The sequence below is a fragment of the Delphinus delphis genome, chromosome 1 (genome assembly GCF_949987515.2).
Source record: "Delphinus delphis chromosome 1, mDelDel1.2, whole genome shotgun sequence".
Taxonomy (NCBI): domain Eukaryota; kingdom Metazoa; phylum Chordata; class Mammalia; order Artiodactyla; family Delphinidae; genus Delphinus; species Delphinus delphis.
Genome location: NC_082683.1, coordinates 23,740,118 through 23,766,378, shown reverse-complemented (window position 1 = coordinate 23,766,378; position 26,261 = coordinate 23,740,118). Strand labels below are relative to the sequence as shown.

The window sequence follows — 26,261 nt, the reverse complement described above, 5'->3', positions numbered from 1 at the left end:
CGAGCCACAGACTGCAAGAAAATACTTGCAAAGCATATAAATTACAAAGGACTTTTACATATACTATTAAAAAAACTATCAAAACAGTAATAAGTAAATTAAATTAAATTAAAAAGCGGGCAAAAGATTTGAAGGGACATTTCACTAAATGAGACATATTTATGGCAAATAAGTACATGAAAGGATGTTCAATGTCATTAGCCATTAGGGAAATGTAAATTGAAACCACAATGAGCTACCATTACATACCCATTAGAATGGCCAAAATTAAAAGCACTGAATATACCAAGTGTTGAAGACGTGGAGCTACTAAACTCTAATACAACGGGGTTAGGAATGTAAAATAACACAACTACTTTGGAAAAGTTTGGTGGTATATTAAAAAGTTAAACACACATGCCTACCTACCGTTATGATCCATCCATCTCAGTAGTAGGTATTTATCCAAGAGAGAAGAAAGCATATCTCTACACTGCACACAGATAGTAATAGCAATTTTATTTTAAATAACTCAAACATAGAGACACTCAAATATCCATCAACAGGTAGATGGATAAAAAAAATGTGGTCTGTCTATACAACGGAACACTGTTCAGTAATGAAAAGGAATGAACTATTGCATACAACCACATGGATGAATCTCAAATACCTATGCTGAGTGAAAAAAGCCAGACAAAAAAAGAGCACGTACTATATAATTTCATTTGTATAAAACTCTAGAAAATAAAAGCTAATCTATCATCTATTTGTATCTATGTATCTATCTATCACAGAAAGCAGATGAGTGATTACCTGGGGACAGGGTGAGGCTGGGGGAGGGGAGGAAGTGGTACAAGGAAACTTTGGAGGTGATGGATATCATGTTGATTGCGGTGATAGTTTCAACGGTGCAGACGTGTCAACATTTATCAAAGAGTACAGTTTAAATATGTGCAATTGATTGTATCAGTGATACCTCAGTATTAAAAATATGATTTTGTGATTCTACTTGTCTAGAGCTTATTAGTAATCGGAAGCTGCTCCAGAGAGTACGCTCTGAACCCCACTCTAGCCCCTCCCCCACACATCAGTGCTTGTCCCGGGCTGCTGCTGGAGTACGAGCATTTGTTTCTGTCCCTCCCCTGTTCACGTGTTCTTTCTTTACTCCCACCTGCCCTTGCTATTCCACTGGAGTCTTTTTCCTAAATCCAGCCCGATCTATTGTACCCTTCCCCCAGACATGCCAGACCCTCAGTGTTCCTGAATTGTGCCCTGCACTGCCCCCCTCATGCCTCCATACTGAACCCCATCTCTGCCTATTGAAATCCTACCACATGATTAAGGCCAAGGTCAAAGGCAGACCTTCCATGTAACTTCCTTCAATTTCCAAATGAAATGAATATTCTTCACCTCTGTTTCCAGTGCATTTTAAGTCTGTACTATAGCCACTATTACAGTCTGACTCATTATTGTTGGGGAGAAACTGCCCTTCGCTCCATGGTCCTTCTCAGCCCCCTCCATTCTCCCCAAGGAAGGAAGATATGCAGATCTGATTGGTCAGAGGCGGGACACTGATTGGGCCACGCTCACTAGTGGGCAGGGTCAGGGCATGGAAGGTGATGGTGCTGGACCAGCTCTCTCCTTTCACTTCCCGTCTCTGCCTGCCTGCAGCCAGCAGGAGTCAGCTCTGCAGACCCAGCCACGGTGAAGCCAGGGCAGGAGGAAGCATGAGGTCTCATGCAAGCCTCCCTTTGAACTCCGGGTTGGGTCTGGGGAAGAAAGCTGAGGGGCATCCCATGAAGTCTTAATTCCAGATACTAGATCAAAATATCCAACATCCTGGCTGCCACAGAAATATTTTTAAGAATGAGGAATGTCTTTTGTGGACAAACTTTCCTCCAGGCTGAAAATAGCCAGCTTCTCCACTCTCTACCCCCCACCCCTAGCCCTGGTGCTGGGCACCCAGAGAGCAGGGTAGGCAATCTAGAGGATCATAAGGTACCTTTTTGGTTTTATTGTATTTTTTATTATGTGGTTTTGTGCGTGTGTGTGTGTGTGTGTGTGTGTGTGCGCGAGTTTGTGCTTTGAATCGGGCAATGCCACCAGGTGGTGGTTAGATGTTGTATCCATTTCACAGATGCAGAAACTGAGGCTCAAGGGAGGGGAGAGCTTTGTCCACATCTGCACAGTTAGGATGTGATGGTGGGACCTAGCCCAGATCTGTCTGACGCTGTTCTCCCTCTGCTGCCCTGTCCATGCTGTGCCAGCTCAGTCTGGGAGAGCAATTTGCCCTCTCTGAGCTCCCCAGGACAGATGGATTTGCTCAGGGAGAAGGCACATCCTTTGTGTCAAACACAGAGGGTCAGGTCAGCCATACATGTGACTTGCACTGGGAGCCTCCTTGGAGTGAGGCTAGACATCCAGGAGGCCCTTAGGACCTCAATACTCTTGGGTTGAACCCCAGGGGAGTCCAAATCTCTTTCACGATGTCCGTGGATCCCTAGTGGCTTTTGTAGCTGTAGGTCCACCTTCCGCCTCTGCCCCACATTACATTGTGATGCCTCTTCTAGATGGCCCCAGACTGCTCCACGCAAAGGCTTCGGACCTTCCTGATGATGGGGTTGGGAGGAGGCAGTTAGGCACCCCACCACCACCACCGTGTCAATCAGGGTTAGCGGTAGCCCCAAATTGACCAGGCCACCCCCTTGCTTAAAACCCTTTAATATCACCTGAAGAAACTTGAATGAACTCAGTCCTGCTGGCCAAGGCCATGAGCCCCGCAGGGTCTGGCTCCTCTCCTCCCCTCCTCATGCTCCCTCCTCATCACACTCTGCCCCAGTGCCCTTCTTTCGTCCCTCTGACACCCTCCTTCCCACCCCAGGGCCTTTGCACATGCTGTTCCCGCTCCATAGATCACTCTGCCCTCAACTCTTCAGGTAACCAGCTCCTTCAGGTCTCAACTTAAATATCAGCTCCTAAGACCCCCATCTGAGTTAGTCCCACTCATGATCCTCCCATGTTGCCTCCTGTACATGGCATGCTTGGCCCCAGCCCGACACATTTGTCTGTATGACTGTTGCCATGTCCTTCAAGAGCTATGAGCCCCAGGAGGGCGGGTACTTTGTCTGACTTGTTTATTTCTATTCACTGCACCCAGCACGTGCCTGTCACAAGTAGGTTCTCAGCAAAGGACCTGAATGAATAAGTGGAACCATGAGAATAGAAAAGGAGTAAAAAATTAAAATGCCCTTGTTTCTTTAAATAGAGGAGAAATAAAGAAATTACTCAGAGTGTTGTCAATTATTTTTATTTGTTGGGGCGGATGGCTTCTATTTTATTTTTTATTAACTCCTGCTGAGTAATCAGACTGGTAATCACAGTTCCGTCTCTGGTTTTTGCATCCCTGACCCTGGCCTCTGAGAAGAGGAACCATCTCATATTTAAGCAGTAGGAGAGCTGAAGTGCTCTCAGGGGAGCAGGCTCATGTTAGTGTGTAGGGTTTAATTATCCACACTGCTAATTAGATCAGAGAAGCCAACTGATCTCAGGGCAGAGCTGCTGTGGTCTCCCACTACAAGCAAGGAGGATGAGCCTTACCTGAAGCACTCTGCCTACCCTCATCTCCCCAGTCTCCGCTCCAAGACTTTCCCTGGAAAGCAGAACTGCGGCCGATACCTAGATATAGAATCAGCCACCTGTGCCCCCAAGTCCTTCTCGAAGGAATATCAGAAGAGCCAGGGGCTTCCTGTATCCTCTCCTACATAGAAGGCAATAGGGGGTAGCAGTACACGTTGGGGGGACAGTTGCGGCATCTCTAGATTGTCAGCCCCATCTGCTATCCTGGTGGGAACAAGATATGTCCCTAAGTAGAGAGGCAGAGTGGAATTGGCTCCCAGCCCGGTAGCCACCCTCTAGCAATGTCACCATGAAGCAAGGGTTCACTCACGGCCTTGGAGCAAGGGCTGCCACCAAGCAGAGCAGGCAGGGGGCTGGAAGGCCAAACCCTGAGAAGGAGACTCCTGAGTCCTGGTTTCCAAGCCCTCTTGGTGTCTTCTGAGACCTGGGAATCGGGATGCTGAGTGAGGGGCAGTGAAAGAACAGCTCGTGGATCTGCAGGGATGGAGACCAGGAGGGGCGGGTTCCTGCTTCTCTGCCTTCCCCTCCAGCCACTGGGCAGAGCTCGTGATCCTCTTCCTTCTCCTCAGTCGTCATCATCAGCACTGTTGTCATTGCCGTGACTGTCATCATCACCATTGCAGTAGTTCATTTGATGTGTCAATTGGCTGGGCCATGGTCCCCAGATATTTGATCAAGCGCTAGTCTAGGAGATTGTTGATGAGATTTACATTTAAATCAGTAGACTCTGAGTAAAGAAGGTCAACCTCCATAACGTGATGGGTCTCGTACAATCAGCTGGAGGCCTTGAGAGAAAGAAGACTGACCTTCTCCAAAGAGGAAGGAATCCTGCCAGCAGAGGGGCCTTCAGATCTGAGCTATGACATCAGCTCTTCCCCGGGTCTCCAGTCTGCCAGCCTGCCCTGCAGATCGTGGACTTGCCAGCCTCCACGACTCTGTGAGCTAAGCCCTTAAAATCTTTCTCTCTCTCTCTCTGTGTGCACATGTGTGCGCATGCGCGCGCGTGCACACACACACACACACACACACACAATTGGTTCTGTTTCTCTGGGGAACCCTGACTTAACACAACCATCATCACCATCATTGTCACAGTTGCCCTCGTTGAGTCCTGTGTGCACCAGGCACTGTGTGAAGTGCTTCTGACAAGACCTCATGACCTGCCCTCCTCCAACACCCCCAAAGGCAGGTACTATTATTCTCCCTTTGCAGAGGAGGAAATGCAGTTCAGGGAGGTGAGATGGGGGACCCAGAGGTGGGCCCAGGCTCCCACGCTCCAGCACAGAGCTCTTTCCCCCAGGACCTCCCTCTGGGGGTGCACAGAGGTCGACCACCCAACAGCCCCACCTCAGGAGGACTGTTGGGGACAGCGACTCAGAGGAGCTGGGACACATTCCTCGGCGGGGGGAGGGGTGCGGGAGGGTCAACAAGGCCCCGGGCCAGGCCCTGTGAACGCAGCTCAGAGTCTCTGCCTCCATTGGGGCCCAGCCTCTGGCTTCACCTCTGTTTCCTTCCCTGTAACTACCCACCTGGTCTGACCCCTGCTGAGGCTCCCACCCCAACCTTCCCCCGACCTCCACTCAGATATGCCCCTGCAGCCACCGTCAGGGCCTTCTCCTCTGTCACCCCAAGTGACACCCCCATCCCAGACCTGGGACTTCACCGGATAGCTCGCCAGAAGCCAAGCTCACCCCGCCCCCTCAATGGGAGATTGGATGGCAGCCGTCTCCCCAGGCTCTCCCAGCCCAGCAAGTGTGGCCAGAGTGATGGGTGGACCCCTTCTGCCCCCAAAAAGGGCGATGGCCCCATTAATAGAGGTCCTTGTTTGAACACTCTCTTGCTTCTCCCGCTGAATGGCTTCTTCTACTTTAAGGAGATAAAAATGGACATGGATGAGACAGGGCAGAGAAAATCAATAAGAAATAAAAGTTAACATGGGAGCAAATGTGTTGTTTCAATCACAGAAGGAATTGAGGAGGTGTCTGAGGACTGAGATGCGCCAGTGACACACGTAAGGGCCTGTGAGCCTGGGGGAGACTCAGCCTTGGGGGTGTGTTGGTCAGGGTGGGGATGAGTGTGAGTGTGGGTACGGGTGTGTGGGGGGGGTGGAGAGTGGGCTCAGGGGCTCTACCCACTGCCCACCGGGTCCAGGGTCTCCTCAGGAGCCCCTCACAAGCCGAGGCAGTGGTGGAAGGAACTGAATCAGAAGCCCATGTGTCCTCCAGCACCTGTCTCAATGTATTCATTCATCTGGTCAGTAGGCATCTATTGAGCACCTGCTATATGCCAGGTCAGCATAGCACAATGGTTAAGAGTGTGAGCTCTGGGATCTGACTGCCTGGGCTCACATCTCATCTCTGCCATTTGCAAGCTGTGTGTCCCAGGGCAAGTGACTCAGCCTCTCTGTGCCTCAGTTTTCTCATTTGCCCCCAAAAAAAAAAAAAGTGATGTTAATATTAGTACTAATCTTACAGGAATGTGATAAGAATTGAGGGAGATGATTCATGCAAACTGTTTAGATCCATGTCTGCACATGGTGAGCCCTTGATACATTTAGCAATTTTTCATATTGTCACAGGCCCTGCACTGAACAAACCAGCCTCAATCCCTCCCCTCTTGGAGCACACCTATGGGTTAGGGACCATGAACTTCATTTTAACAGATGAATAAATTGCATTTTGAGAAACTTGAAAAGGTTGGATAGGTCTTACTGTCTTACCCAAGGTCACAGCTAATCAGTGTCAGAGAAGGGATTTGAGTCCAAGTCTGTCTCTATCAGTTATAACTGTGTTTAACTGTAAGTAACAGGGACTTTGTCTAACAGTGGCTTGAAAAAACAGTGGCTTGTTTTTCTCACCTGAAAAAAGGTCCAGATGTGGGTGACCACTGGCCCTGGTTCAGCTGTTCAACATGCCACACAGGACCCAGGTTCTTTCTGCTCTGCCATCTTTAGTATATGTGGCTTCTTGTCCTTCAGTTGGTAGCCTCATGGTCATGAAATGACTGCTGTAGCTCCAGCCAGACATCATGTCTGGATAGCAGGCAGGAGGAAGGTTTCAGGCAAAGAGCAAGAGAGTTGTATCAACTGAGACTGTCTCTTTTATTTAGAAAAAGAATTCTTTCCTAGAAGCCTCATCTAGGATTTGCTTCTATTTCATTGGGTGGAAGATAGCAACTCCTAGACCAATTATTGGCCAAGGAGATGAGATCACCATAGCTGGTTTAGGCCAATCAAAACCATTCCTCAGAGGTGAGCTGGGAACACCCTCTCTGGTTACAAGGGATCCCTGCCTCTGCCGGCCACAGCCTGAGCAGATGAGGGTATACTGGTAAGTGATGAATGGGGTCAGACATACAGTCTAACCGTGGGACACGCTGCCAGCCTGACATTCTTTACCCCTCAGTCAACGTGCAACGAAGCCCCGGACTGGGCCAGGCCTGAAGCCAGGGGCTGGGGCTGCAGAGTGATTTTGAGCTGTGCCTCTGCCCTCAGGTTGCTCCCAGTCAGATGGGGGAGGCAGATGGACAATTGGGTGGTTCCATTCTGGGTGGTCAGTTGCATGAGGATGGGCATGTGGGGCTGTGGGAACTCAGGGCAGGCAGGGCAGGCCTCCCTTGAGAAGGGCCATCGCTGCAGAGACCTGGAGGCCCCGGGGGAGGTGATCAGTGAAGGGGGGCTCTCAGGGCAGAGGGACTGGCTTGTGCAAAGGCCCGGGAGAGAGTAGGGGAGAGACACAAGTTAGCAGGGTGGCAAGTGGGTCTGTGTGGCCAGAGGCAGGTCGTGGCGGGTGACGAAGGATTGAGACGATGAAGGGGGCAGTGGGGGCTGGGTCCCAAGGGGCCTCAGGGGCTGCGAGAAGGGACTTGACCTTGACCCCGAGTGCAGTGGGAGCCCCGGGGGACAGGAAACCCTGGAAAGATTTGGTGGGATGTGCATTTTAGAAAGATCATGCGGCTGTTGTCTGGAGGGTGGGCTGGGGAGGGGGAGGACATGAAGTGAACAGATTAGTAGTGGTTTTATGCTAATACTTCATTAATTAAGTGTCCTAAATACTTTGAAACCTGGGCATTTAATGTAGATTTACAGGGACAGTTTAGGTTTATACGACCAGTTATCATGCATTAAGTATAGAAAATGCCAGTTGGTTCTCGTAGAAAACGTTCTTGAAGCATAAAAAGAGACCTCTGTGAACTTGAAGTTCCCTCGTGTGGAGGTTGAGCGCTGACGGGATTGTGGGGCTGTCACTCCTCATCTCTGGTCTCCTCTTAGTGACCGTGGTGTCGCTTGCCCCCCACCCCTGGTGGTTATTTAATCAGATGCAGACGGGCTCCAGGAGGTGCAGAGTTAGTGCTGAAGATGCCGCGGTGGGCGGGTCCAGGGCAGCCGGAGAGCAGAGACCGCGGGGCAGCAGGGGCGGTGGAAGTGCCCAGGACGGGAGTCTGGAGCCCTGGGTTCTGGTCTGAAGCTTGGCACTGCCTGGCCTGTGACCTTGGGGTGCTCACCCCACCTCTGTGCATTTTCAACTCCAGAGCTCAGAACAAGGAGGGGCACGGCTGGTGGTCTGGACTCCCTGCCGGCTCTGACATTTGCTGGATCTGGTCCCGAGTGAGCGTAGGGGTGACCGATTGGTTCCCATTGGCTGATGGACACTGTGGCCGTGACTTCCCGATATGTCGTCCTCTGTCACACACACAACCTGAAGTCCTGGGGACTCTGCTTTCATGATTCTGAAAGGGTCACAGCTCCTGGTGACCTCCAAGTGGGGTCAGGCCCAAGCTGCAGTGCAGTTTGGACGGAAGGGAAATGAGAGCTGCAAGACTCAGGCCTGCGCTGGAGGAGACCCTGGCCTGGGGGGACGCAAGATGCCAGCATCCAGGAGAGCTCTGAGCATGTCCAGAGCCACAGTGGATACTGGGAACTAGGGGGAGGAGTTCCTAGGGTTGTCTGTTCAAATCCCCCCACTGATTTCCAGTGGGGGCTCTGCACAAGGTCACACAGCCTCCTGATGACAGGTGGGAGAGCAGGAGCTGTCATCATCTGTCAGAGGAGTGACCCTCAGAACCGCTTGACGGTGTCGGTCTGGCTCATGCCAGTGTCTCCCTCTCCCAATCCTTGGCCTCCTGGCACCTCCACCCAGTTCCCAGGTGCTCCCTGTGGCTTCCTCCCATTGTACCTGATTTTGCCCAAGAGTCCTGGGAAAGGCTACCGTGGGACAGCCAGGTCTTGGAGTCCAAGAAGGAAGGCTCTTCCCAGGAATGCCACTTTGCCTGAATAGTTGGCAGGCCAGATGTGCCAGGGAATTGACAGCCCCTGACAGCAGCTCTCAGTCAACGACTCTCCAGGGTTGGGGTATAAACGCCCCAGCTCCCTCACCCTTCAGGTGGGATAATCTTTAGGCTGGATTGGACCACTGCCAGGGTCCCCTGGGGATTAACTCCAGGAACCCGCAGTGGCAGCTGGTTTAACCGTGCTCCCTTCTCTTCCTTGTCTCACTTCCTGGCACCTCTAGTAGAGCTGCCTCACCTCCTAAATAAATACTTGCCCTAGTATCCTCCTCTCAAGTTCTGCTTCTGGGGGAATCCAATCTAGGACAGTGAAAACCAGACAAGGAACACAAGCACGTGATGATAAACGCTACCAAAAATAAGGCAGGGCGAGGGTTCAGAGAGCCCTTGGAGGGAGGGCTGTATTTGAGACAGTGTTCAGGGCAGGCTCTCGGGGGATGCATATTTGAGTAGAGACCCGAATAAAGTGAGAAACTGAGACAGTGGAGATGCTGGGGCAGGGTGGGGGGCACTGCAGGCCGAAGGGAGAGCGAGGGGCAGGTGTGGTGTATTTGAGGAGGAGCAAAGAGCCCAGTGACCGGGGCAGGTGGGCAGGTGGGCAGGGGAGAAGGTGACAGGTGGGAGCATAGTACTGCAGGGCTTGTAGGTGGTGCCAGGGACCTGAGAGTCTAGTCCAGGCCTGTGGAATGTAAGGGACTCAGGGGCCTCCTGTCCAGAGGGTGACCTGCATGGAGGAGAGTCCAATCCTTGCAGCTCTGTCTCTGTCTCTGCCCCCTCGGCTGCTGTCTCTGCTCAGGCATCCTCTGAGCCTTGGTTTCCTCTGCTGAAAATGGAGATAATGACACCCCCCGGCAGAGCTGCTGCGAGGGTGAGAGAAGGGTGCATCACACAGCCCATAGGCACTGATTCCATAGGAATTGAGAGGCAATGGGTCAAAAGGGTCAAGTTCATCCATCAGGCGTGCATGGAAAGGTGATACCCACAGCCCCAGGAAATGTCATTTCCCACATGTGTCACAGGAGCGAAGGACACGGGATCGGAGTCAGGTGGAAATGAGTGCAAATCCTACCTGCTCCTGGGACCACCCGCTTAGCCCCCTGAGCCTCCGTTTCTCATCTGTAATGTAGCATCATCATAGTTCCTCCTTGGAGGTACCACATGGAGGATTACATGATATCATGCACAAAAAGTAGGCACAGCTACTGCTTGACGTTTACCGTGTGTAGCTCCCGGAGGGTGGGGCTCGGTCAGTTGTGTTCACTGATGCACTGTCCCTCCTAGAGCATTGCCTGGACAGATCACCATGCCTCGTGTTCTCAGCTGAGCCCGGGGCCCCCCTCGGGGCAAGGGCTGAGATGTGTCTGATATATCTGTACTTCCTCCAGTTTCCAATCCTGTTCTTTCTGTGATCTCCATCATCCCCCCAATCTCTAGATGTGGCCTGTGAACCACTGGAGATCATCACCTCCGGCCCTCTGTCTGCTCAGGCTGCTCCAAATTCTGGCCATTGGGAGGAGTTTCCTTCCTTGCAGTTTTTCAGGGATACTCCTGAGTGGGGCTGAAATGCTGCAGAAATCCACGTCCACAACTGTGCAGAGTATCAGGTGGAAGCATCTAGCAATCAGGACTTAGCGGCTCTCCGTCATTTGACTGGTCATCGGGAGCCTCACGTAGGGTCACTGGCGTGGGTGAAGGGAACTGGGGCAGTGAAGGAGCAGGTGCTGGGAGAGTATGAACTGCTTGCACAGGCAACCTACTTATGCTTTCAAGGTCTACTGGAGTATGAACTTGAACACACCATTTCTATTTGGTGACGACTTACTGTCATGCATGTCCAACTTTATGGCTCAGTGGATCAGATAACACCTGCCTCACCATGGGATTAAAATGTCTTATGGTCACCTGATGCTCTGTGTAGGATATTTTTGGAAGGATGCAAAGATTTACTCCAGTACCCTGGGGCTCTGGGCTGCTGGGACTTGCAGCAGGTTCCGTAGCTACTCCATCTGTCACAGGCAATTTGGGGAATCATCAGAGGTTTGATGGTGAGGCCTTAGCCACACAGCAGCCTAGACTTTCTGCAGTCTTTTTTGCCCTGGACCCTACTCAAAATCAGTAAAAATGTTTGGAGCAGCACACACTACAGGTGGGAGATGTTGCTTCCAAAGCCAGATAAGTCCACCAAGTGCTGTGTGTCTTCCTTGGTGGAAGGCAGTACAAGAAGCAAGTTGTCTGTCCCTATAGAGGCAACATCCAAACATGGCCCACAATATTGGACCTCAGAAACTTCACCTAGGTGTCAGACCCCTGAACTGAATGGTGTATACTCCCACCATCTGCCTCGCATATGTCTTATTAAAGCTTCTAGGGTGCTGTCCACTTCCTGCCCAGCAGGTCTGTTACACATAATGTCATCAGTCTGGTGAGTCAGCATGATATTTCATGAAATGCTGAGTCATTGAGTCCCTCTTGTCTAGATCAGTCCTAGCAGGAGAGTTGGTGCAGCCCTGAGGCAAGACAGGGTCTCCTGCTGTCCCTGCTGAACTAAAGCAAACTCCTTTTGGTAGTTGCCAGAACACTGGCTGTGGACGGCACCAGGAGCTAGGGGATTTTCTCCTTCAGGAGCGATACCACATCTGGAATAGCAGATGCATTTGGAGTAAGTTTATAGCAGCTCATGGCCATTCTCCAAGATCTATCTGCCTTCTGCACAGGACACACAGGCAAGTCAAATGGAAAATGTAAAGAGTATGATAAGAGCCCCCACCTCAACATCTTTTAGGGTTACAGGGTCTCCAAACAAGGGGACATTACTTTCCTAAACGAGAGCAGCGTCTGCCATAAATAGCAAAGGAGGCTTGGGGAGACTTGGGGTTCAGGGTTCTCAGTTTCATCTGAGTTTTCCTTACTGTTCTCAGGATCCCTCTCTTTTTCATTCAATGCCTTATTGATTTCACATATGGGATTTGCCAAGGCTATGAGTAAGTTCAACTTCTACTGTAATTCCACCATCCGCAGGACTGGATTGCAATGTGCTGTGGATTAAATTTGGGGCCTGATTTTCAGCTGTGTCTTGCCTGTGGTTACAAGAGATAAGACGTTTCTTTTGGGCCTTCCTAAATCTCTGGTTCTCTGAGGATACTTTGATCTGAGAATTTAAAGTCCTGAGCTTGTCGTTTTCTTTCCCAAACAGTTAGAGGTAGCCATCACACCCCATACTTCTTGTCATTGGCACCAACACTTATGGTCAAGTGCAGCGGCCACTTGGTCTGCTCAAGTCTTGCCTTCAGTTGACGTTGCATCTCAGGCAAACCCAAGGTTCATTTAGGAAAACAGAAGCTCCACTAGTAATTGCACAGAGGGGTTGGCTCTTATGGACACTGGTCGTGGAAGGGTTGACAGGGTGAAGGCACAAAAAGGGAAGAGAAGGGAACCCAGGGCTTAGGAAGTGGGGATCAGCTGCCGCCAGGGCTGGAGGAACCGTGGGAGAAGGACTGCCTCTGCTGCTGCCTCTGCTGGAGACGGGGCCACTGCAGCTGCTGCTGCTGACATGACAGAAGGAGAGATGAACAGGGTCTCTCACCACCAACCTCCCAGGCTTAGCACCTCTCATTGTCTGAAGCTCTCTGGGACCAGTGGTCTAGGGATGCTGGGAAATGCCACTTGCAGGGGTCCAGCATCACACAGATGATGGTCACCAAGGGGAGAGCAGAGAGGTGACTGGACAAATGACCAGCACAGTGGGTCAGGACTTGACTTTTATACCAAACAAATCCGTTCAGAATCAGCTCTGTTACTTCATAGTTGTGTGATGCTGAGAGAGGCAGGTAACCTTTTGGAGACTCAGTTTCCCCATGAATGAAATGGGAATCATCACGATTGATGATTGGATTAAGTCAAGTATCAAAGTGACTATCGTAGTGCCTGGCACCCAATGTGCACTTCCTGGGCGGTTCTTTTTTTTTCTTTTAATTAATTAATTTATTTTTGGCTGCATTGGGTCTCTGTTGCTGTGTGCAGGCTTTCTCTAGTTGCGGCGAGCAGGGGCTACTCCTCGTTGCGGTGCGCAGGCTTCTCGTTGTGGTGGCTTCTCTTGCTGCGGACCTCAGGCTCTAGGCGCACGGGCTTCAGTAGTTGTGGCATGTGGGCTCAGTAGTTTTGGTGCACGGGCTCAGTTGCTCTGTGGCATGTGGGATCTTCCTGGACCAGGGCTCGAACCCAAGTCCCCTACATTGGCAGGCGGATTCTTAACCACTGCGCCACCAGGGAAATCCCTCCTGGGTGGTTCTTACTTCACCCTTAACTCACTCTCTGACTTTGAATGAGTGTCTGGGTGTTTCAGAGCTGTGTTTTCTCATCTGTAAAATGAAGGGGTTTGGACTGAGCTTCAACTGTGATGTGCTGTGGAACATCCCTTAAATGAAACCGGCAGGTTGGGGCGGGAAGGGGGCGTTGGGGAGGCCCCAGTTGTGTCTAAGTGCTGTGAGCTGTGTGCCTTGCTGGAGAATGTGCTTGAACACCAGAGAGCTCACACTTCAGCTGTCTTAATGCTCCCCGTATCTCCCTGCTAACAGTGCCCCCGGCAACGCTGACCTGGTGTCTATTCTCTTTGATGCGCCTCCTCTCAGCACTGCTTAGTCGTCAAGGAATTGCCAGGGGCAGCGAGCATGCTCTGTCAGAGGGGGAAAAGGGAACTTCAGATCAAATTCATCATGAAGATTAGATCTGAAGCCTCAGGGCCTTCCAGGGGCCTGAGTGCCTGAGCTCTGAGAATTGTTCCGTTCTGCCTGGAATTATGAGTTTAAACCTTTTGGAACCCAGGTTTGCGGGGAGCTGGAGATGTGACAGAGGTGGGGTCCACGGGAAACACTAGCTTAGTGGTTAGCAGTGAAGGGCCTTTTGGGTTCCTGTTCTGCCACCTACTAGCCTACTAGGGTTACTTCGATCCTTTAAGACTGAGTTTCCTCCTTTGTAAAGCAGGATTAATACTGTCCACTGTAATTGACGCGTGCTGTTTTGTTACCTTGTTGTTCCCTCTCCTCTCTGTTTAGCCCCCATTCCTTTAGGAAACCAAGCCTCTTGCACTCCCCAGGCCATGAGATTCAGACAGGGTTACTAATCACAGCTCCCACCCCATCTCCTACACTTAGAGACGGCTAAAGGCCCAGCCAGACCAATTCTAGTATCCCGGCCTCTGGAAACAGTGACTGCTCTAAGGAATGGGCCTGTGACCCAAATCAGGCCAATCAGAATCCTTGCCAGGATTCGACATCTGGCTGCTGGGAGAGGCAAGCTCTTTCTTGTCTATGGAGTCCCAGATTGGGTGTTGCAAGCTTGGAGCTGCCGAGGGTTTCGACTCCTCCCTCCCCTTCCTTCCCCTCCCTGTGAAGAATTCTAGCAGTAAAGAGAAAGGAAGGTCCATTCCAACTCCCATCACAGACAGAGAGAAGCACAATAAAGACGTTAAGAAACAAGAGGTCCAGTGCTTTTATTTGAGCCGCTGGATCCAGCCATGCCTGAGGCAGGTCTGTCTCTGCTCGTCCCAGTTCTGTGGGACACTGAACCCCCTCTTCAGTTTGAGCACTTTGGATTTTGTCTCTGACAAAATAGTCCTAAAAGACTTACTTATCTGGGCTGTTGCTAGGATTAAATGAGTGCTCTGTAACACCAGCTTTTTTTTTTTTTTTTTTTTTTTTTTGCGGTACGCGGGCCTCTCACCGCTGTGGCCTCTACCGCTGCGGAGCACAGGCTCCGGACACGCAGGCCCAGCGGCCATGGCTCACGGGCCCAGCCGCTCCGCTGCATGTGGGATCTTCCCAGACCGGGGCACGAACCCGTGTCCCCTGCATCGGCAGGCGGACTCTCAACCACTGCGCCACCAGGGAAGCCCAACACCAGCTTTTATAATTGCCCTCGTCACAGTCGTTCATGTGTCTGTCTGGAGCGCGGGATTACAGCTGAGCTGTGTCAGCCTGGCCTCCCCGGGGGCCCTGCTGTTCACATCATGCATCCTCATCAGAGCTGTCCCAGCAGCTCCATTCCAGGGTGCAGTGTCATGACCCTCCTCAGATCCTGGATGGCGCCCAGGCTGACGGCTGCAGTCAGGGCAGGAACCAGCCGGCGTCTCTCAGCTCCTCCTCTTGCCTCAAGTGGAGGAGGCTCAGAAGGGCGAGTGACCATGGTCCTTCAGGACCAACTCACTTGTTCTACGGAAGGGGAAACTGAGGCCCAGAGAGGGCAAGGGCACAGTCATTAAGGTTCCTAGCTTTCTTGTGGTCTCTTCCCCTGGCCCAAGTCAGAATTTATCAATCTCTCCACTCATTCATTTGTCCCTCCCTCCCTCCCTCCCTCCCTCCCTTCCTTCTTTCCTTCCTTCCTTCCTGCCGTTATAACCGAGCTTCTACTGAGGTGGTAAAGACAGAAAGGGGCCCATATCCAGGGTCCCCAGGCTGGTCCTCTGAGCCCCACTGTCTTCTGTGTCTGTGAGGTCACATCTCCCTGTCTCATCTGGGCTGTGCTGGGAAAGGCAGGTTTATCTCCTCCCCTGACTGGGAGCTCATCATGGCCACACCCATGCCATCCATTTCTGTGACTCCAGGGCCCAGCACTGCTGTCAGTAAGCGATGGTGAATCGAGAACCCAAAGAGGAACAGATTTTGGAGGGGGTTGTGGAGTTTGGCATCAGGGCCTGAGCCTCAGTTCCCCCACCTGTCAGATGGAAACAATCACCCCACCCCCAGTAATCATGAAATGAAACGTCAGTTATAACCCACTGGGGCTCAGTGGGCGTCACTGCCTGTGTTGCCTTGGCATGTATCTCCCTGATCCCAGGTGCGGGGGGGCAGGCCTGTCTCCCTCCCCTGGGGGGGAGCTTCTTGGGAGGGACAGGCTCTGCTGGGCCTAGCGCTGACTTCTGTCCCAGGGCCCGGTGCACAGGAGGTGCTCAGGGAAGGTCTGATGAACAGAGGGGATGGGCGAGTGGGCCAGTGAGTGTTTATCCAAGCCCTCCTCCTCTGTGGCGCTGCCTGGGTGGGTCCCCGGCTCCAGGATGCCTCCTCAAACCATCCCTGTAACCACAGTGAGGGACTTGCTACTCTTCCCTCGACCCCGTCCCCCAGCGCCCCCCACCTGACTGGGAGATCTTTACTTTTACTCATTCATTCGTCACAAAAATGTTTATTGTGGACCTACTACGTGCCAGGCTCTGTTCAAGGCACTGTTCACAAGTACCGAAGTGAACAGAAAAATGATCCAAACCCTGCCTCACCTCATGGCGCTTCCGTTCTAGAGGCTGACAAACGAAGGAAGAGACTGTCCCATGATGCCGGGGAGCGACATGAAGGGGAAGGGGAGGATGTGGCAGGTCGGGAAGGAGCTGGAGAGTGAAGGGGACCCCGTCTTTGTCATCACCCTCCCACCATGACCCTCTGCCCCCTGCACAAGCTGTGTTGGGAGGCCCTGGAGGTGGGAAGCAGAGTCCCGAGGGAAGTGAAGGTGGGGCACTGGAGCTGGGGAGACAGCAGCAGCCCTGTTCCCAGGACCTGGGCAGGCAGAGCCAGGGTGCAAGGGTGAGGAAGCCGTGTTGCAGGCGGGGCCCAGGCAGCGACCTGGCTGGCAGCCAGGTCAGCTCAGACTTTTTGGGGACACCTTTCTTAGGAACTAACCTGGTCCTTGCCCCTCCCCCTCAGGATCCATCCAGGGTGTCCACGGCCTACAAAGAACCCGGAGGGCAGGGACTTGGAGACTGTAGGCATCGTTCCTGTTGTGTGTTCACTGCTCGTTCTGGTCCAGGCACTGGCAGGCAGCTTTGGAAGAGGCAGCCACGGTGTCCTTTCCTGGGTCCGAGGGATCCAGGCAGAGGGTGATGAGCAGGGGAAGGGCGAAAGGAGAGAAGGGCTGACTTGAGGGTGCATGGGGTCTCTCCCTGGCCCTGCCAGCAGGAAAAGACCCAGGTCCCAGTTCCCAGCAGATCCTGTCCTGCTGGCACCTCCGGGTCCCTCCCACCCCCAGTTCCAGCTATAGAACATGAGACTTCAGGGGCCTGGGCTCAGTCTCCAGGGCCAGGGAGCAGCCTGCCGCCCAGGTCACAGCCCGTGAGCCCGATATTCTGCAGCAGGATAATTAGTTAATGAGTCACGTTGAGGGGCGTGCTGGCCCTGCCACCCCACTAGGCCAGCTCACTCGGAAACACACACGCTCAGCGTGCACACAGGCCTGACCACTGACCCAGCTCACCCGGAAACACACACGCTCAGCGTGCACACAGGCCTGACCACTGACCCAGCTCACCCGGAAACACACACGCTCAGCGTGCACACAGGCCTGACCACTGACCCAGCTCACCCGGAAACACACACGCTCAGCGTGCACACAGGCCTGACCACTGACCCAGCTCACCCGGAAACACACACGCTCAACGTGCACACAGGCCTGACCACTGACCCAGCTCACCCGGAAACACACACGCTCAGCGTGCACACAGGCCTGACCACTGACCCAGCTCACCTGGAGAACACACACGCTCAGCGTGCACACAGGCCTGACCACTGACCCAGCTCACCTGGAGAACACACACGCTCAGCGTGCACACAGGCCTGACCACTGACCCAGCTCACCTGGAGAACACACACGCTCAGCGTGCACACAGGCCTGACCACTGACCCAGCTCACCTGGAGAACACACACGCTCAGCGTGCACACAGGCCTGACCACTGACCCAGCTCACCCGGAAACACACACGCTCAGCGTGCACACAGGCCTGACCACTGACCCAGCTCACCCGGAAACACACACGCTCAGCGTGCACACAGGCCTGACCACTGACCCAGCTCACCTGGAAACACACACGCTCAGCGTGCACACAGGCCTGACCACTGACCCAGCTCACCTGGAGAACACACACGCTCAGCGTGCACACAGGCCTGACCACTGACCCAGCTCACCCGGAAACACACACGCTCAGCGTGCACACAGGCCTGACCACTGACCCAGCTCACCTGGAAACACACACGCTCAACGTGCACACAGGCCTGACCACTGACCCAGCTCACCTGGAGAACACACACGCTCAGCGTGCACACAGGCCTGACCACTGACCCAGCTCACCCGGAAACACACACGCTCAGCGTGCACACAGGCCTGACCACTGACCCAGCTCACCTGGAGAACACACACGCTCAGCATGCAGACAGGCCTGACCACTGACCCAGCTCACCTGGAGAACACACACGCTCAGTGTTCAGTCAGGCCTGACCACTAACCTTCTCACCTGGAGAACACACGCTCAGCGTGCACACAGGGCTGACCATCACATGGAACCAACCAGGCAGGGTCATGAGCCCCCTTGTGACAATGACAGAGGCAAATGGAGCAGGAGAAAGAGCAAGCACAGGCTCGGGGGGCACACACCCTGGCTTAGCTACTCACTGTGTGATCCTGAGACAAGAAGCTTCACCTTCCTGAGCCTCTGTTTCCCCATCTGTGACATGTGGGTAATAATTCACCTTCTCTCACAGGCTTGTTCTGAGGATGATACTGAACCATTTACTCTGAGTTCATTCATGCTGAGACTCTCCTGCTGATTTCCTTCCTTTTGCCTGTAATGCCTTCCCCTTTATCCATCTAATGAACTCCTATTCATCCTTCAAAACCCAACAGAGTTATCCCCTCTTCTAATGACATCTATTGTTTCAGCTTTTAGTATCCATTCTTCTTGTGGCAACAGTACATTGCTTTCTCCTTGGGAGTCACCTCCCAGACCATAGTTAGTCATGTGATCCTGGGGAAGGTGAGTGAGCTGTGGTGTCAGGGAAGGCACAGCCACTCAGAGACCCCAGGTGGAGGCAGAGATGGAGCAGGGAGCAGAGACCCTGACTCCCTCTCCCCGCTACCCCCTCCTCCCGCCCTCTGGGCTCCTGTGGGGCCTCCCACTGGTCCAAACCCATCAAAGTCCATCTTCAAAGAAACCCCGATATAGTCCACACAGGTCGGCCTCCTGACACAGAGCAGCACAGAGCAGGGGAGGGGCCGGGGACAATGGTTCAGGGGGTGGGGAGGGGTGAAGGAGGAGCAGCAGCCACAGAGCATTCCTGACAGCGTTAGCGGTGTTACTTTTGGAGATTTTAGACTCTTTATAGTTTGGTGTCATTTTTGTAACAAGGTCAAACCACTTTTCAACATTGAAGTTATTTATTTTAAGTGACCAGAAAGGGGAACCTGGGGAGCCATACAGAAACCCCATGATGCCTCCACACTCAGGGGCAGAATGTGGGTGAGGAACAGGTGAACTTGACCTTGTGACCCCTTTTGGGAAACAGGGCTCGTTGAGGCTCAGCGTGTGCAACAGTGCTGCGGTAACAAGTGGGCTGGGAGCCTCCGACCTGCTGTGTGACCTCGAGCAGGTCCCGCCCCCCCACCCCGGGTCTCAGTTTCCCCATCCTGTGCAGGGGGTGCTCCCCTGACCTCTCAAGGACCTTTCTTCCTCCTGAATGCAGGAGTCCTCCGAGAGGTAAGAGGGTGTGGACCCTGCCAGGAGCCTGGGGTTTTCCTGTGAACAGAGACTAAAGAAGCTGAAACTGTTTGCTGTGAGGAAGATAGAACAGACACCTGGCCCTGGTAAGTGCTTGGGGCCTTCCAGGATGATTAAAACCCAGTGATGAAGACTCATAATCAGTCTTCTGGGACAAGCAAGAAAACCAAGGGCCCGGTGCTGCTGCAGCCTGTCTGGGAAGGGGAGGTAAGGGAAGGGAAGGGAAGGGAAGGGAAGGGAAGGGAAGCACCCAGGACAGCAAGAAGGAATCTTCCAGCTGGAGGTGGTGCAGAGGCCAGGTCTGGGGCTGGGGCAACATCCCCACTGTCCTTACTTGGAGGTGTGACCTTGGACCAGCCCCTCTGCCTCTCTGGACCTCTGTTTCCCCAGAGGTCCAGCTATAAAATGAAGGGTTTGAAAAGATAATCCCTGCGGTCCTGTCCTGCTCTGTGACCACATCAATTGGGGAATATGGCAACAGGTAAAACTGGGGGGCAGAAGTCTTCATCATCATCATCACCATCATCATCTTCACCATCATCACCACCACCATCATCACCACCATCGTCATCTTCACCATCGTCACCACCATCATCACCAGCACCACCACCACCACCATCATCACCACCATCGTCATCTTCACCATCGTCACCACCATCATCACCACCACCACCGTTATCATTACCTTCATCTTCAACATCATCATCATCACTAGGAAGAGCCACCTACTGAATGCTTCCTATGTACGAGACAGTGCGAAGAACCTTGCTTTCTTCTTCTCACTGAATAGTCACTGTTATTGTACCCAATTTATAGCTAAGGAAACAGGCTCTGAGAAACCAAATGACTTGCCCAAGATTGTGAAGCCTCTAAGGAGCCAGCTGGTGGGGACTGGAATTAGGGCTAAATGACTCCAGAGCTTGTGGCTTTAACCATACGTGGCATCAGCTCCTGTCTGTGTGCCTGGAGTCAGATCCCAGCAGACTCTTAGGTCCGTCAACACGGGGGACCATCTTCTCCAATCCTTTCATGGTCCAGGGCAGGAAACTGAGGCCAGAGAGGGAAAGGGACTTGTTCAAGGTCATGTTTTGAGCCAGAGGTGGAGCTGAGCCCAGAAAATTGTTCTCCTCTCTGTTTCTTTTTACTCCTCCCCTATGTTGCTTCCAAGGATGTGACCTCTGAGCCCCTCAAATATTCCATCCATTCCACAGAGTCTTTTGAACACACATGCCCTGCGCTGGGCTCTGTGCCACGAGAGGGTCAAGGAGGCGCGGGACCCAGATTTTTCCCAAGGACTGTAGTATCTAGAAGTGACCACTCACGCAGCTAATTAATCCAGGCTTCAGACCCACTATGGAACGAGCTTTCAGAGGGAAACATCCAGTAAGTGGCAGAGAGGTCAGGAAGCCTTTGGTCAGGGTGTGGGTCAGACTCCAGGACTCAGGCCCAAGAGTCAGGGTCTGCTGAGAAGCAGGTGGTGGAGCAGAGGCACGGCCACTCCTGAAACTTGAAACAGACCCAGGACAGATAAACTCAGGGACTTGCGGGCCTGGAAGGCTCACCATTGGAGGTGAGCACAGCACGTGCTATGCAGGAGGTCGGTCATCCGGGGGTGCACGGCGGCTCTGGGCTCTGGCAGCTCGTACCCAGGCCCCTTGGACTTGGGAGCAGCTCCAGGACCTGTAGCCCAGCTCCCTGCAGCTTCGAGCCCCTGACTCTGCCCCTCAGAGCGGGTATGGGGGGCCACCCTCTGCCAAGGTCTGCAGCCCCCCCCTGGGCTCGGGCAGAGAGGAGCAGCCGCGCTCACTTCACGGCGGCCCAGGAGCCCCTGGCAGCTGACCGGCCCCAGGGGCCCGGTTTCCCCTTCATGGACACACTCAGGCTGTTCGGTCGGTCTTTGGAGGTGAACACAGCACACTGGAGTCTCAGCACCTCTGTCACTATGAAGTGTGCCCCCCCCAAAAAAAAAGTGTGCCCTAGGGACTTCCCTAACGGTCCAGTGGTTAAGACTTCGCGTTCCAATGCAGGGGGTGCAGGTTCGACCCCTGGTTGGGGAACTAAGATCCCACATGCCTCGTGGCCAAAAAAACCAAAGCATAAAACAGGAGCAGTATTGTGACAAATTCAATAAAGACTTTAAAAGTGGTCCATATCAAAAAAATCTTAAAAAAAAAAAAGAAGTGTGCCCAGGCCCCTAGCTAATCTCACTAACCCCCAGGTCCCATTTGCCAGGTCCCAAGTTCAGGACGCCTGCCTCCCAGGCTGCCCTGAGGACAAAACAGGAAGATGCTGTCGCTTCCATCACAGAACCATCATTTCCTGCATTGACAATTCGTACCTTTCTCTGAATCCTCCAAGCAAGGAAGGTGCTGTCACTGTTCCCTCTGCAGATGAGGAGGCTTTGCCGGGTGAGATGCACACCTCAAGTCCACGGCCATGAGTGGCCCGGCCAGGACACAGCCCAGCCTCCTGCAAACCTGCCTGTGCGTCCCCTCCCGCTGCCACGTCCTCCGGCAAAGACGAAATGCCCGTCATTAAGAGACCTTGTTCTTAGCAGAGCAAATGCAGAGCTTTCGGACAAGCGTTGAACCAAGCAGGGCTCGGTCACACGCAGCTTTTTTGATGGTCCTTGTTTATGTACCCAGGCCAGGCAATCTGGTTACATGTGTTGAGATGTTGCCTGATGTGGCTTGATGGTCCCTCTGTAAGGGCACAGATTGTCCTAACATATTGTTGGTGGGGGGAAAGGGGGAGTGACACAGAGAGAGAGAGATGAAGACAGAGAGAGACAGAGGCAGAGAGAGACAGAGACAGAGACAGACAGCAGGTATGCACAGACCTCCATAACAGGACATGGTGAACACTGAAATGAGCTGGTTTTTTTTTTTCATGACACTAGAATGTCCAAGGGATTTTGGAAAAACACGATGTCTCAGATCCTTCCGCCCAGCAGAAACAGGAGGTACCTGTAGGTGTGGGGCTCGCAGAGCACAGGGGCTCCTGTGGGCCATGCAGGCAGGGGACCCTGAGGGGGCTGTTCTGCACAGACCGGTGACCAGGGTTGTCAGCCGTGTGCAGAGGCAGGAGTAGGCAGAGGTTGGCTCTGCCCTTCCCTCGCACGTGAGGGGCTTTGGGATTGTCTTCCAAATATGAGGGGACAAATCCTGTTAGCTGGCCGGTGGGTGTGAGGCACCTCCCTGCTTTGTGGTGTGAGGGATGGGGGGGTGGTCTGAGGGTACCTTTCTGCTCATCCCCTGCCCTCAGGGAAAATCTCTGGGTCACCTGATACACACCCCAACTCCTCCTTCCTGAGTCCATCCAGGAAATGCTTGTGCTGGCTCTGAGGTCCGAGCCCCGGAGGGGCTCAGGGAGCAGCTGGAGAAACACAAGCACAGAACTGCCTGACATGAGCCTCCGCAGCTTTTCCTGAGCACCTACGACGTGCAGGCGCTGGGCTGTACGCTTCCCATGATGGTCTCACCTGGTCATACCTCCACCAGGACGACTGCTGTTTCTCCATCCTGGCAGTGGGAAAACGGGGATCAGGCAGACTGTGTCTGGTCCAAGGCCCCACAGCCAGGAAGGGGTTTCCTTCCTTCTCTCGTGCTATGTAACAACCTCCCCTCCAAAAGGCATAGCTTAACAAACAACACCCCAAAAGGTGTCAAAGCTCGGTGGGGATGGCTTATCTTGTGCTCCCTGTTGTACTGGGGCCGTGGTTCACCTGGGACTACAGATCGTTTTCTAGTGGCTCACTCACGTGGCTGGAAAATCGGTGGCACTGTCAGTCAGCTGTGAGTTCGGGCTGCAGCCGGGGCCTCCGTCCTCTCCAGGTAGCCTTTCTCTGGGTGGCTCTGGATTCCTCAAACTGTGGAGGTGTGATCCATGATGGGGCAGCCCCAGAGAGCGAGGTGGAGGGTGTATCACCTTTACAATGCAGCCTTGGGAGTGACGTAGCGTCACTTCCACAGAAGTCACCAGCCCGCCCAGATTCAAGGCGAGGGCACGGAGACCCCACTGCCCCATGGCAGGAGTGTCTCGTCACATTGCAAGCAGAGCCTGTGGATGGGAGTTATTTCAGGGCCATCTACCCTCAAGCCACAGAGGCCCTTGGTCTGTGCCTCACACAAGCCCAGCTCTTGCCTGCCTCAGGGCCTTTACACAGAAGTCTGTTTCCACGGCTAGTTACTTCTTATCCTTTCGATTTTAGTTTAAATGCCACCTCCTGACATCTCTCATCCTCCTACCTAAGTGGATTCCTTGGTGACACCCTCGTCACCCCCATTATTCATCCTCTCCTTCTTCCCTAGGAAACGTGGTGTGCAGTGAGCACGTAGCTTTGCCGAATAGAGAACATTTCCTAGCCTTCCCCATCTCACAGCTGGGTGGCTTACATGTGTTGAGATATTGCGATGTGAGCACATGACACATGCACTACGGGCTGCAGCGCTCCTCCAGGTGAGGGATGACGGAGGCGTGGGCCGCCTGTACCTAGCGACGGTGGGGAGAAGCAGTCAGATTCTGGATGGATTTTGGAGGTAGAGTTGGTCTGCTCTGCTAGAAGACTGGGTGTGGGGTGTCCCACATGGGGTGTGACAGAAGGAGGACAGAAAGTGACACCAAGGTTTTGGCCTGAGCAACTGAGATGGGGGGCGCGAACTGAGAGCAGACTTGGGGAGAAACGGTGTGGTTTGCTTCGGGCCATGCGGGCGCTGTGATGTCAGTCAGAGAGCCGAGAGTGGGCATGGGCAGGCCCTGGAGGAACGGAGGCGGGCTGGGCTGAAGTTACACACTTGTGAGCTGTCAGTGCAGAGACAGTGTTTAAAACTGCAGGATGGATGAGACCGCCACGGGCTCCAGAGTAGAGAGAGTGGATGAACGAAGACCAACCCTCAGCATTAGGAACGTGGAAGACCAGGGAGCACACGCCATTGGCTGACGCTCTCTTTGCGCCACCCCTGTCTTGCCAAGCCTAGCAAAGGACCGAGGTGACCATTCTCCTTTGCCATTCTGGTCCTGAGATACGGAGGGGCTGGTTTGGTAATGACTGTGACACTGCCAACCTCAGCTGGCACCAGCATCATCCGTCCTTCCTCTGACCTTCCTGTAGTCTGTACCCACTACTCTAGTCCTCAAATGCTGTTTTAGACCACCACCCTCTTGAAACCCCCTGCCCAGCAATTGACCTGACTCCTTCCCCCTGCGGGAAAGTACAGCCCTGAGACACGCACGCCTTCTCTCTCTCAGTGAGTGTTTCTATACATTCTCAGTCATTTCAGAAGCAGAACTGCTCCTCCCCTGCAGGAGGCCAATTCCTTCCCGCCCCCTGGATCCATCTCCTTCTGCCTCTGTGGGGGCCTGTCCACAGCAGCACCTCCCCTCTCTCTCCCATTGCCTCAGCTCGTCCAGCTCCGTCAGCCCAGGCTTCCCTGAATATCAGCTGCTCGACTCTCCCTACACATGATCCTGAAATAAATCCTTCGCTTCAAATCTCCCAGCCCCCCCCGAATCCATGTCCTCCTACCCATCCACACGCTGTTCCCTGGGAGTGTAGGGGGCAGTTATGCCTCGAGAGTCAGTGGGTAAACGCCCATCCCCCAGCAGGGTGGTGCTGAGGCGTCCTCCACGCGGTCCTCAGAGCGTCCCCAGCAGGACTGAGCCCCAGTGCCCACCGCTGTAACCCACTCATGAGCCCAGGCTTCACTGGCTCTCCTCCCTGCCCTGCTCAGTCTCTCCATGTCCTCACTCGTGCTCCCTGGGCTCAGCCCCCAGATGAACTACCGGCACCAGAGCCCTTGTCTCAGGGTCCGCTTTGGGGGCCCCACCCTAAGGCCCATGCCCGCCCCACCTGCCCCTGAGGCAGTTCCGCGCTCCCTCCACCTGCTCCTGGTGTCTCTTCTTGCACTTCTTGAGGCAGACCCTCTGTCTCCTGTTCCAGACTGTGAGCCCCTCGAGGGTAAAGGCAAGCTCTTCATCACCCCTGTGTCCCCTTCACCTGGCACATTACCCAGCCCATCACCGGCCAAGAAGTGTTTGCTGAGTGAGGGAGTGAGAAAGTAAATGGGTTAATGATGACATGAATCTCCAGGGCACCTACGCTGGGTGACAGACCCTGTGAACTGAATTATCCCATCTGTGTGGCCCTCTGAACCCCTGCCTCCTCCTCTCCTATCTGGGGACCTACTCCTGACTCCCCTGCCAGGACCTGAGGCACCTCCCTCTGCCATCGATACCTGTTCTGCCCTCTATAACACCGTCGCAGTTGGCTCCCAGGACGCCTCCTGCCAGGAAAAGTCCCCAGACAGGGAAGTGGGTCTCTTGGTGGGAGATTCCAACTTCAGTTAAATAAAGGTTACAGGAGCCCAGGGAGATGCTATTATAGTGTGACATAATTCAATGCCACCAGCCAGCAGATGTTGCTTTGGAGGGCTGGATTTGTCCAGATGGACTCCGGGACTCATTTAGAAGCACTCAGAACAACCACTTGTTGCTTCTGATGTGCGTGCTTCAGGAAATGATAATTTCTATAAGTCAACTTATTCAGCCCAAGTACCTGGAGCCGAGTTTCCAGCAGGAGGAGATAAAATCATTGCTGGGGAAGTGAAGCAGACGTTCCCAAGCCAAGAGGTCATGGAGACCATGTCCAGTTTTGAGACTCCTGAGGGAATGGGACACTCTGAACACATCCAGAATGTCTGGGGGAGTCGAAATCAGCTACCTGGTCCTGTGAAAGATTGCTGTACACATAAGAAAACTGAGGTGTGTAGAGGCAGAGGAGAGGCTGCCCAAGCGAGTGAGCACAGTGAGTGAGTGGCAGATCTTGGAATCTTAT

General features: G+C 53.4%; 1 long non-coding RNA gene across 1 annotated transcript in view; it reads left to right on the top strand.

Annotated features, from left to right (window-relative positions):
- Positions 1-6,873: 6,873 nt before the first annotated feature.
- LOC132419413 (uncharacterized) overlaps positions 6,874-26,261 on the top strand; it is a 37,302-nt gene continuing 17,914 nt past the window's right edge. The window contains exon 1 of the long non-coding RNA XR_009518199.1: positions 6,874-6,944. This is a non-coding gene — a long non-coding RNA (uncharacterized lncRNA). The remainder of the gene's footprint in view (positions 6,945-26,261) is intronic.